Source organism: Tachysurus fulvidraco, chromosome 6 (genome assembly GCF_022655615.1).
Source record: "Tachysurus fulvidraco isolate hzauxx_2018 chromosome 6, HZAU_PFXX_2.0, whole genome shotgun sequence".
In the NCBI taxonomy this organism is placed as follows: Eukaryota; Metazoa; Chordata; class Actinopteri; order Siluriformes; family Bagridae; genus Tachysurus; species Tachysurus fulvidraco.
Window position 1 is genome coordinate 21,412,814 of NC_062523.1, and position 22,332 is coordinate 21,435,145.

Consider the following 22,332-nt stretch of genomic DNA (forward strand, 5'->3'; position numbering starts at 1 on the left):
TGTTTTTAGCTCAATATGCCCTGTTTATGATGATTTGTTGAACTCCCTCAGAAAAAATGCAATTGAGGTTGGTCCTTATGCCTCCAGTGCATATTAAAATGTTTTGTGATTGGTTGAACAGCTTGTTTGGCTATTGCAGGTTTTTGGATTGCAGTATATGTGTAACCATAACTTTAACGATATTAATAATAACGATGCAAATAATAAGCAATATCTTTCAGTACAATGCAACTATGCAATGAATATACTCAGCTTTGGCAACATTGTGCCTAGTTTAAGTGTCTCACTATAGCCCTTGTTTGACTCTGTGAGCTGTAATGTGCTGGCTGGACTGGCGTCCCCCTACTGTTCCAGTTTAAATGAATAAAGTTCTTTGGGGTCACTGAAACTCTTCAGGATTGGCAAATTGCAAAGTTGGTCCGTTGCCATGCTTCTGACTTAGTAGCAGTGGAAGTTTGCCAGTTGTGGACTAAAGTGGCTAAAATTTTTTGCCTTTAAAGGAAACCTGAAACCAAAAACTGACTTTCTTACGGAGATTGTACACGATTCATCAGTACTAATCACTTCAAAGACAAAATTCCTATTTATCTGTAATCTTCTCTGACTTTTCACAGTTGCAAGAGGGATTAAAGGAAACAAAAAAATCAGTAAAGGTGCACTGAGATACTCATGGTGGTGAGCACAAACTATGCCCTCTATATTTATCTTGTTACCGTTATTCCCAGCTGCATGAACAGTTTCAAACACATATGGCCTTCCTCCTAGGACTCAAGCTGCATCTGATTTTGGCTGCCTCCCTCTCCTTTAATTAGTAAATCATCCTCAACAATTTACTGCAAAAATATAGCATTTTACTTAAAAATGTGTTCGAATATAAAAGAAAAATACCTCTTGGTTTCACATATTTAATAGTAAATAGTAATAGTAAGCAATTCAAATTTGTTTTAAATTACAATAAATATTTTTTTCTCTACACCGCTGATCTGTACATCAGTTTCCCAACATCAACTTCAGAATGTCCCAGTTGTAATATCATGATACCCAATTGACACCCAATTCCATGCCCAGGCCATGTTTTTGTGAATAGCCATCAGTAATCAGAGCTTAAACCCAGGAATTACAGGAACCAGATCAGGTAGATCGGAGCCTAATTTCTTTATTATGTGTTTTGTCTTATTCATGATCTGCACTGAAAACATGGAAAAAAGAGAAAACAATTATCCAAATGTTTTTGCTCAAATACTGCATGTTGCATAATTATTGCATTTTTTCATTACGTATGAAAATACATCAATTTGAGGACCTTCATTCTGTCACTTTACACAATAATTTATAAACTGAAAACATCTGTCCAAAGGCTTAAGGGGATTGTGCATTTGTGAAACACAGTGTGGGGTGTTCTGGGATGGACTTAAAGCTACTTAATAAATAAATATTAGCTCAGGCATGTGTTTATGCCATGTGTCAGAGGATAGGAGAACAAATGGTAGGTGGATTTTTAAATCCTCTTTCACAAAGCTATCGTTTTGTACCTATAAACATCTTCCCTTACTGCAACATTTTCAAGATCCCATAGCAAGTTAGTAAACCCTGCTTGTATTAGGGTGGATTGATATATGGAATACAAATAGACATGTGGAATTTATTTATTTTAGTTCATATAAATAATAATGAAACCTAGCTATGGTTTAAATGTATGTCATTGTACTGTATGTCATTGTATGTCATTCTTGTATAATAGATGAATGTACTTTGCGTACTGCATTTACACTCCTTCACCCTCTGGCTTACTCACACTGCACTGATATTAAATGTTTGCTTATAGCCCTACAGGTACACAGAGGAAGCTGTTGGTATTACTCATTTCCAGAAGGAAATGTGATTTGCAGTGAGTGAGATATATATTTTACAGTATTATACTCAATATCTAGCCCAGCTGGAGGAGACACAAATAAACCATTTTGTACGCGGGTGTACACATAATTTAAACCATAGGTCTTTAAAGATTCAAACTGGCACATATTCAGCAGAGACGATCTTGATATTTTCCAGGCACTTTACCAAACAATCTTTTACAAACTCAAGAATTGCATGAAGCTGTCAGGGATTTTTTTTTTTAAAACGTGGATTCTAGTGAGAAATTGTTTAAATGCACAGTGAGAAACTACAAAAACTGCTCATTAGAAATTCAGGATTGAACATTGAGAAGTGTTAGGGTGTCATAAGACATTATAGCCAATCATGTCCTTGCATGCAAATGCAGACAGTGCAACAGCATGAAATGGGGTGCGTGCAGGTGAGGACGCGGCATCTACAAATGATTTATTTTTTTAATAGAAATACCTAATTTGTCAAATCTTTTATTAAACTGACAGACCTTAAAAAAAAAATCACATTCCATAAATGACTTTAGGAAAATTTAGCTTAATTCACGGTCAGATTTATTTTATATGCCAGTATGAATGGAACTGATGGAGTGATTTTACACAAAATACTGTCAAAATTTTGAAATAATGATTTTAGCACTAATAAAAAACAAACATCCATTCACTTTCTACCGCTTATCCGAACTACCTCAGGTCACGGGGAGCCTGTGCCTATCTCAGGCATCATTGGGCATCAAGGCAGGATACACCCTGGACAGAGTGCCAACCCATCGCAGGGCACACACACACTCTCATTCACTCACACACTACGGACAATTTTCCAGAGATGCCAATCAACCTACCATGCATGTCTTTGGACCGGGGGAGGAAACCGGAGTACCCGGAGGAAACCTCCGAGGCACGGGGAGAACATGCAAACTCCACACACACAAGGCGGAGGCGGGTATCGAACCCCCCCAACCCTAGAGGTGTGAGACAAACGTGCTAACCACTAAGCCACCATGCCCCCCTTCTTTATGTAATGACTATAACACAACTAATTGCACATATGGTTCAATGGCATTTAAAAAAATTTGGGAGTAAAAAGATTAATAAGGTGTTATTAATCTATTTAAAAAAAATTAGGGAGTAAAAAGATTAATAAGGTGTTATTAATAACTCCAACTAACATATCACTAATTTAATAGTAGTGATATAGCATAAGATGGCAACAGCAATAAAATGTTACTTGGTTAAACACATAAATGAGACAAATAGCAGTAATTAATTACATAAAGTTTTTTTTTTAATTTTCATTTTAGCCTGATCATTGCCAAGAAGCCTTTATGATGCATTTTCCATCTCATTTTATCCATATTCTGAATGTATTCACGGCAAAGAAAGCTGTGAGGAGAAAACGCCTTGCCAATATATGATTCATTGAAATCTAGTCTACATGGCATTGAGCTCCTATCTCTGCTGCTTAACAGTGCAGAGCCTGCCATGGAAGAGAGACTGAATGTGATGTGTTGCTGTTTCTCCTCAGGCTGTGAACTGTGGCAGATGCCGTGCACCTTCGCCCACTCCCCTCCCACGCTGGAGCAGCAGTACACTCAGGGCAGATTCCATGCGCAAGCTGCACACTGACAGATAAAGAAAATCACACTGACACACAGAAGGAGAGAAAATACTAGCTTCTCCTAACAACTTATCCGTGAACGTTTGCACATATACCTAGTGTGCTGGGTGGGCGTGTCAACTGGTCAATATATTATAGACGTATTCATATTAATGATTTGTGGAGGGATTTTCGTGGACATGCTATCATAGGTATTCCATACATATGATGAAGATGTTTGCTAAACTGAAAGACTTATATACTGTAGAATGATGTCATGCAGGGTTATCCAGCATACAGCATCCAGCACTGTGTGACTATAAATCTACACTGTGGATCTGCTGGAGAGTGTTCCACTGTTCCACATACTGTACAACTGTTCCGCTTGAATCGTTTTTTTTTTTCAGTGCTGGGAAAAAGACTTATTAACTTACTCTGTATGAACAAAAGGGTGTGTGCTTGCTTTGCTTCACCAATGCCCAGAGTAAAACAAATGCTATTATAATTCTACAGCAATATCTCTGACACCCTGTCTACCTCAAGACAATCCAGGAGCTTTTTCTACTTTGAATTGCTGACCAAGTATTTTAAAACAATGCTGTATTATCTAGACTATCAACCATGTTCGGAACATGGGTGTGTCTTCACACTCCAACCCTAATGTTTCTCTCTCGCTCTCTCTCTCTCTCTCTCTCTCGCTCTCGCTCTCGCTCTCTCTCTCTCCCTGTCTCCCTGTCTGTCTTTCTCTCTGTGTGTTAAATGAGCTAGAGTAGTTGCATGGGGCTCAGTGTAGGCTAGCAGCCAGAGCAACCTGAGTCTCTGAACCTCACAGGCGGACAGCTAAGCTCTTCTCCATGGGTGTATCCAACACTTGACTGCAGCAGAACATTAGACTGAGAGACACTCTGCATTATTAACCACAGAGATGGGGATAGAGAGAGAGAAGGAGATAAAGTGAGCAGGCCAGCTTCGCTTCTGGCTGAAATGCGACACGCACCCAGCAGACATGCAGAGCAGAGCCAAACACACCCGCAGACTTTTCCTTCTCCTTTGTTTTCTAATTCAGTCCATGACAAAAAAACTGAGAGGGCAACAATCATGGCCATTCCATCCTGCCAAAACCACAGGGGGATCAATGTGAAACATCTGGGGCTTGGAGTGGACAGGGCAGCTTTTGTTTGCACAGAGTGAAGTTAGTGTAATGTAGCTCCGGCAGGGTTCCCAGCTACGGTGTGGGTTACCAAGGACTGAAGGGAAAGGTGTTTGCTTTGCTCAGGGGCAAAGGCTGGCCTGGAGCTGCTGGAGTAGAGGATGGCCTTGGTAATGAGTTACTGAGCAAACCATCTCTAAAGCTGGTTCATTGCCTTCACAGAGACTGTCATTTTGGTTTTCGGGTTTACGAATAATCAGAGAAAAAATGGCAAGCTAAATATCATGGAGGATCACTGATTTCTAACACACAGCCTCGTCAGTTAATGCACTTCCTCTTGAAGAAGGATTCGTTACTAAAAATGCAATACTAGAAAATGCTTCACTAGTTTGCTTATTGTCTTGTGCAGCTCCCCCTGCTGGCCTGGATGTTACTCCATGATGCTCTTGACTCTCGGTTCACTGTGGTCCTGAGATGTACAGTGCCACTCAATCAGTGGAACTCTGCGTGGGTGCAGCTGAGAGAATTAACTACAGAGGACATTAAGTGCTCAGTGTCAAGGACAGGGGTCTTTTAGCTTACATTAAGCGACTGTAATGCATATACCATTACCATATCAAGAATAACTACATTAGCATGTAAATGGATATGCTAAGTTCCTAAAATGCTTTGCTGAACTTACTGGGCAACATTTTTTTTTTATTGAAGAGGACTTTAATTGGAAAGTTTGGATTTGTAACACTTTCTGGATATTTTAGTTCGTTCCAACTTTGAAGCAAGTATAGTTTGCATGTTTTGTACCAGCTGTTCGAAATAGTTATTTCTAATAGGAATGAGTCATCACAACAGAATCAGCTTTGTTGAATAAGATTAAGGCTAGACATTTACCATATCTAAAAGAAGGGCGTCAGCCAAACTTTTCCTGAACAAACCATAAAAACTATTTTAACTTTGGGTTATTTGTTAAATTTGTCTGCAGCCATACATTTGCAGTGAACTGCTGAGTACATTAGGCTCTAGAAGTGGGCTGCATATGGAGGACTGATGCACTGGGGTAATGAGCCCTTTGACTGGCTGTGCACCACTGTTGTGAGGAGACTAATTGGGAAAGACTTGCTAATTTAAGCGCTCTGTTGGATAAATGTAGTGCAACTGACTATGAAGGGTAAATCAATGTGTTTCCTCACCACAACTTTCTCTTTACAGTGCAAGAGTTTATACCTGAATATTAGCTTTAAAACAACAAGTCCTCAGAAGGATCCCATTTAGTATCATGCTGATGACAGAACCAAACTGTACCCAGTAATGCGAGATGTAAAAACTTTATCTTCTACTGTGCTTTGCCGATAAAAGTGTAAGTAGTGATGAGAATGATAAATGATAAAACACAAACATGGCCAGAGTAATTGTTTTTACTTAATTTTGCAGAAGTGACACTAAAGAAGAATTACCCCAGAGGAGCAAGCTGAACAGCCTACGTTTTTACTGAAAAGAAACAGCAAGGATAATGGAATGAGGGTTAAAATTTGTCTTGAGAGCAATTCTTTATCAGGCATTAGAGTCTATTACTGGGTGGTATTCCTGCCCCACTGGGATAAGAGTGTGTTTTTTGGGACAGCTGGATGGCACTGCAGAGAGAGGAAATGGAACTCATCCTCCCCCTGCTGTGAACTGATGGGTGGCAGAGCACAGAAGCACAGAACCAAAGGAGGGGTCTTAATAAGACTTATCCCTCCCTAGAGAAGAGTGTTTCTCTCTCTCTCTCTCTCTCTCTCTCTCTCTCTCTCTCTCTCTCTCTCTCTCTCTCTCTCTCTCTCTCTCTCTCTCTCTCTCTCTCTCTTTCTACCTCTGTTGTCTATGAACATCATCTGCTCAGAAGAGAACATCAATTTGAAATATCTGTGAGGAATCAACTGCCGTAACTTTTCACGGCAAGAAAAAACAGCAGCAGCTCATGATCAGATACTCTTCATGGGGCATTCATAAGCTGATCTAGAAACTAGGATCTAGATATGTTAGAAAATGTTTAAACTGACCCCGTAACAGTTGTCAACAACATATAGTCATCTGTCAAACAATCTAGAAGCATGTTTTGAAGTTCTAACCTACTACATTTCAGAAATTGCATAAAAGACCCAAAATTAGCCCCAAAAGTATAAATATATATTTTTTTTAGCTTTGGCTTGGGAAACACATAAATTTCAGACAAAAAAATACATACACAATGATCTCCATAATCCCCCATTTTCCTCTCCCAAGCTTTGCAATGTTTGCTCACTGAACATTTTGTAAGGAAAAGCATACTAATACTGGGTAGGGACTTGGTTTGCTCTCAGAACAGCTTTGAGTCTTCATGACATGGACTCCACAAGATATTGGAAACAGTCTTGGTTTCCATGAATAAAATGTGCAATTCCTGCTTTTTTCAGGTGTACTTTCATGCTGTCAATCTCACATTTTTTCTACATCCCAGATGGGAAGAACACTGAAGAACCCTGAACTCATTGCCATGTTCCTGAAACCAATTTGAATGACTTTTGCTTTATGACACAATGCATTAATATTTTGGAAGTAACCATTAAAAGTTGGTAAATTGTGGCCTTGAAGGGATGCACATGATAAGTAACTGAATATTGAAATACTATACTGAAATACTAATACTGAAATAGTCTATGGCATTTCAGTGGTGATTGAATGGTGTTAATGGGCTCAAAGTGTGCCAAGAAAACATTCCCCACACTATTTCATCACCTCCACCAGCATGGACTGTTGACTCAAGGGAGGTTGCATCTACGGATTCATGCCCTTGCTGCCAAATTCTGATCCTACCATCTGTGTGCGTCAGCTGAACCAGAGATTCATCAGACAAACCTACACTTTTCCAGTCTTCAGCTGTCCAAATCTGCAGACTCAGCTTTCTGTTCTTGGCCCTAAACCTATGTGGTATTCTGCTCTTGAAGCCTATTTGCATCAAGATTCAACACATGAATTCTGAGATGCTTTTCTGCTCACCACAATTGCTCAGAGTGGTTAACTGAGCCTTATTGTCAGCTGTAAGCAGTCTTGCAAGTCACTGTTGACCTCTCTCAGCAACAAAGCTTTATCTTCATTGCACTGTTCTGAGTAAACTCTAGAGACTGTTCTATGTGAAAATCTAAGGGGATTGGCAGGTATAGAAATTCTCAGACCAACCTGTCTGGTACCAACATTCATGTCATAGTCAAGATCAATGAGATCACAACTATTCCAATGGTTGATGTAAACATTACCTGAAGCTGCTGCTCTGTATCTGCATGATTTTATGCATTGCATTGCTGACAGACTATTGGCTGATTAGAAAATTTAATGAATGCTGTCATTAACTGTCTGTCAATGACAACTTTACAGTCAACCTCATACATTTTAAAATGAAAATTAGTATTTGTTGAAAAGCTGATATATATAATACCCCTCTGCCCCACCTGTACTACTTGCCAGTGGCAAGAAGAAATCTGGGTAAAAAAAGTTGTGGAAAAAGTATCTTTGCCATCTGTCTCTCAGGCCATGCTGTGCCTGGAGCAGCCCCCTGGGAGATTTGCTGTTGGTACTTTATTCAATTAGAGGTGCATTATTGGTCCAACTGCCTCCACGTGCTGAGCTGATGATGTTGATTGCCCAGCTCTGCAATCCCCCATGTCTCAAAACACAGCACAGTTGCTTCTGTCATGTTGTGTGTGTCTGTGTGTGCCTCTGTGTGTGTGTGTGTGTGTGTGTGTGTGTGTGTGTGTGTGTGTGTGTGTGTGTGTGTGTGTGTGTGTGTGTGTTGTGTGGAGCAGGAGGGAGAATAAGTATATAAGGAAAAGATGAAGTGAAGGGGGTGTAAAAATGGGGTTCTATTCAATAAACCTCCTAAGCACCTTTGTGTTGTCCCCCCCACCCCCCCACCCCCCCATACTAGAGGCGGCAGCAGCAGCAGCAAACTGCTACCTCTTTAGCAATGCAATGCTTGGAAGCCTACATCATTATTCTAACTGGAATTCTTTTTTAATATGGGCTTGGCTTCTCTTTGTTGAATTTATTAAAATTTTTAGAATGAAATAGCTGCGTTTAGATGCAATTCTTAGGGACATGATGCTGTTTATCATAGCATGATTCATTCATATAGGTTCATGATTGAATCACCAAAATATTGAAAGTATTTGAATGAATGTTGTTTGCCGTTATTATGAGTTATTATATGGCATTATTAACGCTATTATAAGTTATTATTAACTAGCCTTGGCATAGATGCACAGAGTGAACCGTTGCTTCCTATCAGCTCTAGTGTTCCTGGTTTGATCACAAGTTTATGTTCTCCCCATGTCCATGTTGTTTTCTCCATGTTTTTGCTTTACTCCCACTACCCAAAACCATGCTTGAGTGGCTACATAACATTGCCCTTAGCTACGAACATGTGTGTTTGTGTGCATGGTGATGGACTGGCAGCCTATCCAAGGTTGTCTTCCTAATTCATGTTCAGTGTTACAGTAATTGACTACTCATCTACTTAACCCTTACCAGAATAAAGTGGCTAATAAGGATGATTAACTAGATGCCCAGCCTCTTGGAAGTAGGTATCTAAAATAAGTAAGTCACGTCTAGAAATACTGAGGATCCTGAACAAAGGTGTACAATGTAATATCCCTATCCCAATCTCATCCCATTCTATGCTTCAAGACACATGTTCTAAGACAAATGTAACAATATTTACCAAATAAACATTGGCTTATGTGACATCTTGGTCACCTTGAAGCAACTTTGACTGGTCCTGTGTGTTGATTTCTCTTGTGCTGTGTGTTATGGCCATTTATGATACAGAGCACTGCAGACTGATATTCCTCTCACCTCAGATGGCTGACAGGGACACTTTGTGTCTATATTTGTGTGTGTATGTGTGTTGCTGAAGACTGCTTTTTCCTCTTGCCAGACAAGGCCGGCTATGAGACCCCTAGTCATTCCCCAGATGCCCAGAGTGAAGAGGGCTGGGTGCCTCATCTGCTGTGGAGAGAATACAAATAGGTCAGCATTGCAGAAAAAGGCTCGCCCTGGTCAGAAAGCCCTGCCAGATAAACTCCTCCATCAGACATGATGGTGAAGGCCATCTGCTGCAAATGTGGGGGAAGGAAGGGACAAGGCAGGGCTGTGACTCCCACAAGCCCTTTACACACAGACAGTGATGCACCTGAAAATGCCACTGCTCACACTTCACTTGTGTCAGTCAAACTCTCAATGGTCTTCTTCATCTCTTTGCTATCTTGTACATACAGATTCTGTTCACTTGTTTATGGCTTTTTTGTATGTAATCTAATGTGTATTCTTTAAACCAAAGCTTATAAAGACAGCTAGATGTAACTCATCTTGAAACATTCGCAGATTGCAAATAAGGCAAATATCGAAATACTTTTAACAAATGATAGTTAAGTTCTGCCAGCATACACAGTGAAACCCAAATCTGGTAAAGCAAGTGTGCATAATTTAGCAGAAACCATTTTTTTTTAAAAAAATTAAATCCTCTACTTTCTGGATTGGAAACCAATTATGAAGAGGGTGTTTTTAATCCCGGCTCATTTGGAGTGTTTGTTTTAGAACGTGGTGTGTTTTCTTCCTTGGTTTGGTTTGCTTAGACATATATGAACATGACAATCATGCTCAGATCTGCACTAAAACAGTAAGTCTGCAATCACCTGAATGATGTGGTTTCAGCCCAGTTTCAAAAAAAACAACAACAACTCTGGAACAGATTGTGGTCCTCATGGTGAGAAAGCATACCAGCCCAAGCAATAGATTAACAAACCAACCATTTTAAACTGGTTTAAACCAACCATTTTTAAAACTTTTCCGAAACAGTTAAACAGTGTTGTCCTGATAAAACCTCGATTTCTACTCTCATTTCACTCACTCTCACTCATTTTCTACCGCTTTATCCGAACTACCTCGGGTCACGGGGAGCCTGTGCCTATCTCAGGCATCATCGGGCATCAAGGCAGGATACACCCTGGATGGAGTGCCAAGCCATCACAGAGCACACACTCTCATTCACTCACGCATTCACACACTACGGACAATTTTCCAGAGATGCCAATTAACCTACCATGCATGTCTTTGGAATGGGGGAGGAAACCGGAGTACCCGGAGGAAACCCCCGAGGCATGGGGAGAACATGCAAACTCCGCACACAGAAGGCGGAGGTGGGAATCGAACCCCGACCCTGGAGGTGTGAGGCAAACATGCTAACCACTAAACCACCATGCCCCCTCGATTTCTACTCAAACAGTTAAATTAAAACAACTATAGCTAAATAAAAATATGTTTTCAGAACCGAACTCTGGAATAAAAACAGGTGCAATCTGGCCAATGAGAGAAGAGTTTACTCAAATACAACATGCATAAACAAATTCTGGTACGCTTTGAAATTTTGCCATTGTGACAAAATACGTTGTTTTCAAACAAAGCACAGATCTACATGTCTGAAAACATCAACCTATTATCAACCTATTCAACCTTTTTACTGCAGAAATGGATTTAGTACTACAGTAGTAGTAGTAGTTGTAGCAGTTAAGGCCAAAGCAGCACAGAGTCGGGAGACAGTGGGAAAAGTGCTCTTTTATTTTAAACAATCAGTGAGACTCTCTTGTGTCTGTGGAGCTTGGAGACTGGTCTGGGGTAGAGGTAAGGAGTGAGCATGAGGAGTCAGCAAGGTAAATTTCCAGGAGTGTGGCAGTGGCTCAGCCATAGTGGGTAGCGTCATCCTCTTCACGGCCTAAGGTCTGCAGAAACACAGGGAGGAAAAAAGGCAGCATTAGCTTTTAGTCAGAAGGAACCAGATCCAAAACGCTTACCTTCACATTGCTGAGACCTATTGCTTGAACTAGCCCAGGAGTTTACAGACCGGCCCTGATTGCTTCCTCCGAGTTTGGTGGGTTGCACACAAAGACATGGTGCTAGCCATGGTGCTGAAATGCCACGCCTTTTTTCTCCAGCGCTGCCGATTGTAGAGCAATGTGTGGCATGTGTGCAGTGGGTCATGTGCCACCATCACACAGTATTCAAGTACAGAAGTATATCATTACCTTCAGGATTTTTTTTGTGATTGTTGCAGCCTTGCTTTCGCTAAAGCTATTTTTTTAATTGTTATGCAACAAAGATAAAGACATTTATCTTCTTTTGATGGCAAACTACCTGAACTGGCAAAGTTGCAAGCTCAGATTTCTTCTGCTGAACTCCTACAAGTGTAGACAAGTTTGTATTAATTTTCTACAATAGCTGTATTAATATTCACTGCACATGAATTGAAGACAGCTTCCCTGGATTTGTACTGTGGATGAGGAAGCTCAGTGGTTAAGGTGTTGGACTACTGATCGGAAGGTCATGAGTTCCAATCCCAGAGCCACCAAGCTGCCACTCCTGAGCCCCTGCGCAAGGCCCTTAACCCTCAATTGCTCAGCTGTATAAATTAGATAAATGTAAGTTCTCTGGATAAGGGTGTCTGCCAAATGCCATAAATGTAAATGTAATGTAAAGGTACTGTGATGATGTCACACAACATGTCTTGGCCCAAATCTGTGTCAATGTGAAAGAATTTGCTTGATTTTGTGTTCATTTCTGTAAATGCTAAATCGTGAAAGACCTGAGGTAATAGTATATGTAAGCCTTGTATATTATAGCTGAAACTCAACAATAGCTGAATCTCTTATTAAAGTAGATGAATCAGATTCTTTATTTTTTTAGTCTGCAATATCTATTCCTGCTGTTTCACACTAATCAGTGTGATTTAACAATATGCCATAATTATGAGTATTTTAGATAAAAAAAACTTTATTTGCATATGTGCATTTACATTTCCTTGTGATGCATCAAGCCTAGAGCCATCTTTATTCAAATAACAAATGAGCACATAAGTCTTGTATGTATTATATGTCAATCACAAAGCCACAATTCGTTGCATGCACTTAAACATTCTTTTACCACACATTGCTACTCCATGACTATATTCTTTTAAACAAAATTTTGCTTAAATAAAGACAATCATATATTGATATAAAATGAAATATTAGTCTGTGCGGATTAAAACTGCATAGATATGTTTAGATGAGTTTGTCTGATTTTGAATAACTGCTCTATTTTCTAAACAACAGATTATTATAATACTGATATGTGGATGCCTTGAAGGCTGGGATAATATGACTATACTGAAAATAAGAGGCATCAATTAACACCTTATAACAGATTTATTGGTCTATCCATAGTGAAAAGAAAGGGATGTAGCATGGTATCGTTCGTACATACTTTAGTAAAAAGAAGGAATTAGTATGATTGCTTAATTAAAAGATTGTTTCTAGTAGTACATACACCAATCAGTCATACCATTAAAACTACAAGTGACATGAATTGTAGAAAGATAATCAATGTTATCCATGTCATGTAACAAGAAAATTAATGTTATTCACATCATTTGCCAGTGGTATTAATGCTGTGGCTAATCAATGTATCTTCTACAATGTTATTATTGGGATATATTAGGTGGAAATTCACAGTAAAAAATGGGCAAGTATAAGGATCTGAGCGACTTTGAGCAAGATAAATTGTAATGTGTAAACGACTGTGTCAGAGCATCTCCAATTACAGCAGTTCTTGTAGTGTTCTCCTGGTATGAAGTGGTTAGTACCTACCACTGTTCTGATGGTCCAGTTTGGGTAGGTGCTACCATCAGACCTAGAGCAATGGAGTAATGGAAGAAGGTGGCCTGGTCTGATGAATAGCATTTTCTTTTACATCATGTGGACAGTGCATGTGTGTTATTTACCTGCGGAAGACATGCCACCACCAAGGCAAGCTAGTTCGATTTGATCAAGCATCTGTAGGATTTGCTGGACAACTAAGTCTGATCCACGGAGGTCTCACCTCACAACTTACAGGATTTAAAGAATCTGCCGTCTTGCTTCCAGGTACCACAGCACACTTTCAGAGGTCATGTGGAGTCTGTTTCCATGGGTCAGATGTTTTGGTTGCACAAGGGGGACTACACAAAAATTCAGCTGGCTTACCTGAGAGAAATGTTGTTTTTATTAGAGCTGCTTTGGATATGTTACAGCGATCTTCTGGAGATTTTGTCTTGGATAAACACACATTACTTTTATCAAGAATGAACTCATTAGTAGCCAAAAATAGAATTATGCCGTTTGTCTCTAAGAGATTTTTAAACATTTCATGACCACTTTTGGATTTCTTTGAAAATGCCATGAAGATGAAGAAAAACTGTTTAAACTAAACATAAAATTAGACATTGTTTAACTATGCCGTAATGTAAACTAAAACATTCCAGAGTGTTTTAGGAGACCAGAAGGCTCTTTTTATTACCTCAGCTTGGGTTAAAGGGACGTAAGGATGATGGAATGATAGGAAATAGATGTTGGATTCTAGTTTTTTTCGGCTTATGGAATACTTGAAGCTGCCAGTTATGTAAATGTGTGAGAAGTGGATTACAGTTTTTGGCACAAATGTAGTACACCAGAAATCCCAAAACTGTTGATGGAAATCAGAACGTGGGCGGCTTCCGGTGTCTAATATTGCTATTGAATATTCAGCAACTCGTATCCAATACATTGCAATAATCATGCAATACTGTACATTTAGCAAACCACACTCTCATCCAGGTTTAAGATTTCAGGTCTTTCTTAATTGATGTAACTCTCAGGCACAACTATTGATGTAATTCACCGGCAACATCTGTTGTTAAAGAAAGTGCTACTCATAATTAATAACTACCTTTCCATTTTGTTGATGCAAATGAATGATTCCTTTACAGTCCATTATTGGAGCTTGTGTTGTTTTGCTACAATGAACTCAAAAGGTAAATCTAGGGCTTTTGTTCTCTCCTTCCTACATGTAGTGAGAAAATAATAAACAGTTTCCAATCTGTTTTGGCTTATGGTCATCTCTAATTTTTGTATCTCACCATTGCTTTGCAACACATCCGTCTCCATGATCATTTCAACTGGTGCCAGCAAATGACTGTGACCTCTTTAATTTTGCCTGTGATGAGGGCCCCTTCAATTCTCCACAGTCCCTTTTAGAGCGCAGAAAAAAGTAGCGAGTGAAAGCAATGTTGTTGCCATGGCTACCTTCTGGCAGCCTCCTCGGTGTACCAAAAGCCCCCACAATGAAGAGCACTGGCTGTTCCCAACCTCCAGAATGCACAGGAGGGTGGAGCTGCTCAAAAACAACAAGAGGTCTCTTCTCCACCAAACCATGTCTGAGGGCTGGAGAAAGAGCAAGGAAAGTGCACTGCAACACAAAAGAGCTTTGCCTCCGTAATACTACCTGGATGTTTGTAAGTTTGTTAGCGAGATACAGGAGAAGCTAGATGTTGATTACTTGGCAAATGATTTGACATTAGGTGCTGGGTGTTGAGGGGGACGGTGGATAAAATGCTCCTCTAATAAAAGCAAGACTCAGATACCAACATATGTGTTTTTAACATGATGTTTAAAATAGTAATGAGTTGAATTGTTTGCTAAAAGGCATTATTAAGGAATAAATGAATGATGTTTTCTGTGAAGTGTGCAAAGTTTGAATAGTAAAAAGTCCTCCTGGACTGCTCAGGTCAAACATTCTGGTTCATTCCTATTCCAAACATTTGAGCTTTTGCAAATCTTTAATATGCAACTGACAATCAATAGCTGCCATTGCTTTATTCACAGTGACACAGTTGCTATCAGATGACTCGTGCATTTCAGGTGGGTTAAATGTCAGCACCGCCGGGAAGGTGATCCAGGTAATGTATCTGCACCTAGAGGACGTAATACCTGGACACCAGCTCACAAAAATATCGCTCCCCTTGTTACTTTCACAACCACTCATTTACAAAGTGGAGGACACATTGTGTAACAGTCACACTGCATGCTATCTGTTAATCCAAACCTTTTAAAATTCCATTATGCCTGTAAATCATCAAGTACATTCGGAGAGCACTTGAGAGTGAAATGCATGGGTGTGTGAATTTTTGGAGTGGAGATACATGTGCAAATGCGCTTGCATGTGCACAGATTCCACAGCCTCCTGTTTCTCTACTTTCTCTCTCCGTCTGTATTTTAAGCAAGGTTTGTGTAGCTTCTGTGTATGTGTGTGTGTGTGTCCACTTTTGTGTTTATTTTTGTGTGTGCAGTTCTCAACAGTGTGTGTTTGAGCCCTGCAGCTGCAGATGCAGTCGCTATTTGACACGGTGTTGGTTGTGGTGGTGGTGGAGTTGAGGCAGCCGACCCTGTTCTTACCCCTGCCTCTGCCTGCGGTATCTCACTGACCTTGGCCCCAGCATAGAGAAGCACTGCCTGCAGCTCTAGCAGGCAGAGCCCTCCCTGTGTGGCAGGTGGATACACATGCTCATACACACACACACACACACACACACACACACACACACACACACACACACACACACACACACACACACACACACACACACACACACACACACACACACACACACACTGACTCCAGGAGAGCTGTGCCTCCCCCAAGCAAACACATTGTCATGTGTCTCTAGACTCGCCTTATTGATGAACAGTAGAATAATGGACTCATTGGCAGGAAAAGAGCAGCTGATTCAGTGCGGCTTCAGTACAGATAGTATTTTGTGTTATGTTGAAATGAATCAGTAATGAAATACATGAATATTGCACTTAGGCTTTTTGTGCTTGTCAACATTTGTAATGCTGTTGGATGTTGGATGCTGAGATAAACATTGATGGCTGCATTAAGAAGAAAGCTTATGATTTTTTTTATTTTTTTTGTATTTTCAGTGCTCTCCTCTCTCCAAATATAATTTTGTTCTATCCCATTTGTGCACATGCTAAACAACTTTAATATTATTTTTTTTTACATTTGTACATTTGTGCAATTGGAAAATCGAATAACGCACGCTACTTAATTTCATTTATGGAATTCAAGCATTTGTCAAACTATTGAAAAAAAAGGAGTGGGATAGTTGATTGGGATAGTTAGGGATAGTAGGAATCGTTAAAAATTGGGATAGTTGATTGTGCCAGAATGTCCCTTAGCATAATGGGTCTCAGTGGAATTCCCTACAAATGAATTAACTAAACTACATGCAAAACCTCCAGTGACAATAATCTGTAACTGCTTTCACATTGAACTAAATTTAGAACAGCATGATACCATTTACACTTTTTCTTTCATTAAATTTTGTCTAAATATAATATTATTTATTGTATTATTTATTATGTATTATGTATCCATGTATTATTTAGTCTTTGGAAAAGATGAACATTCTCAAAATACTTGCATTTGAACAGTATTTGCATACATCTAAGAGCCTATTTTCTATTTTGAAAAATTTCCAAGATCGTATTTTGGCTTACAATGTTTTTACATTCACAGACTCTGACTTGTTCTTATAAAAACCCTATCCTTTCAAAAATGAAAGTCGAGACTCCGAGTTTTAGAACGTACACCCAGATGACAATAGGGGTAATTTTAGAGTGAAACATTTTCCAGATGAAACTGCTGTGAAAATATCCATAATGCAATGATGTCAAATTCTGAACAATTTGAGAGCAGAAGTGCAGGAAGGCGCGGAAAGTGACGCAGCAGGAGACACCATTATTGCACTGTGAGTATAGGCAAATGCTGGAGATTAACACTCCTCTACTATACTGTAGCGCTTGTGATTTCTTTATCGACTCGAGTTTTTTGTTCTTTTTTTGTCTCCAAACATTGCATAAGATTAGCATTAATATTTCAACTTTGCCTATACTTCAGATTCGAATTGCTGTGAAAACCATGAAATAAGGAATAAGCATGCTGTTAGAGGAAAAACATTGTTGTGATGCATTCCCCTGTAATAATACATCCTGAAGTGTTTTTTTCCTCTTATACCACATTTAATTTTGCAGAACGTCAAAGTGCAAGTTAAGTCCTTTTATCAGTTATAACCTTCTGTTAACATTTTTTTGCACATCATATTCTACTGTTACTATAGGTAGGTCCAAGGAGGAGTGGCTGGGTATATAACTGTATAAAATTGTGAATATATGACTGTATATAACTGTGTAAGTGACAAATAAAATCTAACATCTTGAATCTTGAATTATATACGTTATAGGGAATTGAATCAGTGAAAGAACGCTTAAAGAACCAAATTTACCCCTGACTGTTTTAAATGCATCCATAATTATATGATTAAGTAACACATTTTGAATATATATGTTTTCTGTTAGTGTTAAATTTTATATGAAACCTCCATCATAAGACCATATTACATGAACTGCAGTATCATTTGTTCTTCTTCAGTAAGTTGCTCAAATGCTTCTGGTGATAAAATTTGCACTTGACTCTAAAGTACACAATTATAGAAGAACAATGGTTTATAATCACAATCAAACAGATGAAGATGGGTTCCCTTTCGAGTCTGGTTTCTCACAAGGTTTCTCACTCATCGCCTGAGGGAGCTTTTCCTCACCACCATTACAGTACCTCTAACTTACAATTTTATCATAGTTCTATTGCATTTTTATATTCTACAAAGTTATTTTGTGACAATGTCTATTGTTAATAGTGCTAAATAAAATGGAAATGAATTGAATTCAGTAATGCGTTAACCTAGTCAGGAGCTTGCTGGATCCCAGGCAGAGAATTCACCCCGAATAGAACACCAATTCATTGCACGGCATCATAAACACACATGTACACATAAACGTACATACACGTTCACATTTATGGCCAATTTAGTTCAAATCATCTGCTTGCATGTGATTGGACAGTGAAGGCAAACTGGAGAATCTAACTGAAACCAAAGCAGACATAGGAAGAACATCTTATCTGATCTATCAGAGCAATCAACACCAGACAGATCAGGGATCACACAGAATACCCTGGAGTGGTGAGGCAGCAAAGTTGCTCAGTATAATATTAATTTCATATAGTCTCTGCTTTTGAAACTATAAGGGATGAACTCCTACAGCCTCAGAAGCACTTAGCTTGGACAGCTGTTGAAAGGCCTTTGGTGCAAATCATCATGTTTCTCTGGAAATATTTACAGTCACAGATGAATTTTTCATGATTTACATACATACTGTATAATATAGAGTGTGTTTGTAGATGTTCTTTTCTCAGACTTTTGGACACTGCTGTAGATCAATCAAATTGATCTTAGCAGAGATGGAAATCATCAGCCCAAGCTATGGAAAGCCCCTAAGACATTCCAGCACCTAGGGTAGGACAGAGGAGTGTTTGATGCAGGTTCTTGTGCCTGTAGCATACAATTACCAATTGGAAGGAATATGGGTTGGATGTTTCTTAGTTCAAAAAGGGGGAACCACTGAGAATAGTAGATAACAAAGCTAAGGTCCCATGGGACCTCCAGATACAGGCAGATAAACAATTAATAACAAGCCAACCAGACATAGTAATAATAGATAAGGAGCAGAAATGGCAGTGGTGATAGATGTAGCAATCCCAAGTGATGATAACATCCAAGGAAATGAAAACAAGAAGCTGGGGAAATTCTAGAGTGAAAGAAACACTACAGAGAATTCACTGTGTTAAAACTAAAAACTAAGTTGTCCCACTGGTGATGAGGGCACATGGGGCTGTGAACCTGACACTGAAAGAATTCAGCAGATTTCTGGAATGACATACTCATTTCAGAAGAGTGCAATCTGAAAACAGGAAACAACAAAAACAACAACAATGACAAAACCTGCACTGCACCACTCCCATGAACAAGGGAACAGAACATCCACCAAGCTAGAAAAGCTGTTTGTTTCCCTCACTGTCACTTTTGATCAAGGTTAATGAAAAATGCAAGAATTTATTATACCTAGCATCATGTTAACACAACAAGTGACTAATTCTCTACAGTACTGGCCTAGCTGAGCATGTATAATCTTATCACCCCAAACCAGCTGTTTCCCTTGTGTGTAGGTAAACGTTCGGCTGTGGACACTTGAGCCCACCTAATCGCTTTGGGTCCACTCTGCCACTTAGAAACAGCTTTAATCAGAGGTTGGTTGTTAGCTCAGGTCCCCCCTCCCTACCTACTTTCTCTCTTTCCCTCTCTCCCTATCTATTCTCTCCATATTTCTTTCTCTCTCTCTCTCTCTTTCTCTCTTTGCTGGGGAGGCAGGAAGAGGCCAGGCTCTCTGGCAGACTCCCCTACACTCTCCTATTCCTCCCATCCGGCATGCTTGATTCTAGTTCAACCCTTTACAAGACATGCCAGGACCATTTGTGGGCCAATACAGGGCAAGCAGAGAGAGAAGAGCAGGCTCCTCGAGATGTCATTATTCCAGGGGAAATTGCTGCTCTTGCTAGCGGCTGCAGCTGGGCGATACACTGTAAAAGGCAGAGGCATTGGGAACAATCAGCAAGAAAAGGGTACTTGAAAAAGCCATTTTGTCAGGCACGAGGATAACGGTTGGCATTTATTTTTTTTTGTAACCGGCTGTCCAATAATGAAACAACTATTTCAAACACGAATCAATATATACTTCTGATTTTATTCTATAAAATACAAGATGTCAATTTTACATCTTGGTACTTCTCACTTTCTCCTATTTTTCGCAATATATCTAGAATGTTAGAGAATGCACAGGTTTTATTGAATAATTGTTAATAGATTTACAATGATTGACTTTTTTTCTTTTTTTAAGACAAGAGATTTACAGTTCAGGTAGATGAAGCAGAATTCTCAGATTTCTTCAGAAAGCCCAGTGGTGCATCTGTACATGTCTGCACGTGTGTGTGTGTGTGTGTGTGTGTGTGTGTGTGTGTGTGTGTGTGTGTGTGTGTGTGTGTGTGTGTGTGTGGTCTATCTAGCAGTGATGCAAATTAGCTTGGCATCCTATACATTAATTAAGATTCCCAGAGGAGTAAATGTGAATCGTGATTACCACTGCTGCATCTTCCAGCAAATCATATAAAAAAATGATTTTACAAAATTTCATTACTCGGCATGAAACGAATAAAAAAAGTCATATTTGTTTTTTGTGATGTAATTTGATTCATAGAAGAACACGAGGTTCATTATAAAATAAATAATAATAAAAGCATGTTGTAATGAAACATAGCAGAACAGCACATCATTGCCAACTTTTAATATTTTGAGTTTTGAGCATTTAAAACAAAACTGTGCAGGGACTGATAGCATCTTTAATGCTCATATGCAAATATTCCATCAAACTTCTTTTGGTCATATGCTATGACATTTCTCACAGTGAAGGTTCAGTTTGCTTCCACTATCAGTAGGAAGAGTAGGAAGAAAGAGTCTCTCTCTCTCTCTCTCTCTCTCTCTCTCTCTCTCTCTCTCTCTCTCTCTCTCTCTCTCTCTCTCTCTCTCTCACTCTATCCCCTCCCCTGTAAATGGGGAGGTACTAGACCATGGCTCCATGGCTGTGGCTCTCTGTGCTGGGAGGGAGCAGAGCAGACATGTCGGAAACCTCCCACGAGGGGCCCCGTGTAATTCGATGCACGCTGTTAAAGCTTAGAGTATATTGTCTTCTCTTGCTTATGAAGCCTCCACCCACTGGCCCACCCTACATTTAGTGGATCATGTGACTGTGGTAAGTCATTTGCAAGTACAACAGTTCTCTGTGAGCCCCCATTCATTTCCTGAAAACTACCCAGAGCAGCTGAGAGGAGCAGAGCAGAGGGGAGGGAGTCTCAGAGAGCAAGGGGAGGAAGACACAGAGAGAGAGAGAGAGAGAGAGAGAGAGAGAGAGAGAGAGAGAGAGAGAGAGAGAGAGAGAGAGAGGAAGAGAGAGAGAGAGAGCGGACTGTATAAGGAAAACAGTTTCTGCCGCTCTGCAGCTCCTGATCAGGTCTGTATAGCTATATTTCTATATTTATTCACTATAATTTCCCTTGAGCTCTCTGTTCAATTCTTTTACATGTAGAGTGTTTTGTTGGCTTGTCTCTGGCTTAGTTCTGTGCATCTTGATAAACTGTCATTATGCTGTCATTTCAATTGACAAGTCAGATCACCCCTTGTTCCATAATTCCATACAGCCTTTCACGGACATCTCAGTCAGGTGCTGTTAGAGACATTATAGAATTAATATTTCTGCTAGTAGAAATATTGTAGATAAGCATTTTAGACACTTTTACCAGAAGTATTGTGCAGCACCTCAGCAGTTGTTTGGTAGTTTTAATTGTACTCAAATGACAATATAAACTTGCTATTAATTGCCAAGAGTGTGCCAAGAGTTTTTCTGCATTAAATGTTGACATACTTTCATGTGTGTGTGTGTGTGTGTGTGTGTGTGTGTGTGTGTGTGTGTGTGTGTGTGTGTGTGTGTGTGTGTGTGTGTGTGTGTGCGTGCGTGCAAGTGAGTGTGTGTGTGTGTGTGTGTATGTGATGCTTCTGAGTAGCAATACTTATTCTGTTCATTTGCATAAAAAGTTTGATCGTTGTAGTATGTGTACATGTCTCCATATGTATATATATGTGTTGAGGGAGACAAGATACTACCATGACATATTTGCTTGTTCATGAAGCGCAATGGCTTGTGAGGCTTGAGTGGCGGTGGAAGGACACCAGGGGAGTGGGAGTAGTGTGTGCGTGTGTGTACGTGTGTATGTGTGTGGGGTGGAGGCTGACAGGCTGGGTGTTGCAAGGGTGGTGTCTTGGATGTCATCTGCTCTTCTGGCACTTGCAGGGGAACAGT

General features: G+C 39.7%; 1 protein-coding gene across 4 annotated transcripts in view; it reads left to right on the top strand.

Annotated features, from left to right (window-relative positions):
* Window positions 1-21,108: 21,108 nt before the first annotated feature.
* klf12b (Kruppel-like factor 12b) overlaps window positions 21,109-22,332 on the top strand; it is a 37,467-nt gene continuing 36,243 nt past the window's right edge. For 2 of the 4 annotated variants that reach the window (XR_007140764.1, XM_027165998.2), the window contains exon 1: window positions 21,318-21,486. The gene's annotated coding sequence lies outside the window, so the exon portion shown is untranslated. Of the gene's footprint in view, window positions 21,229-21,290; window positions 21,487-22,332 lie in introns of those variants that run through there. The other 2 variants (XM_027165999.2, XR_003443716.2) reach the window with 2 other exon arrangements.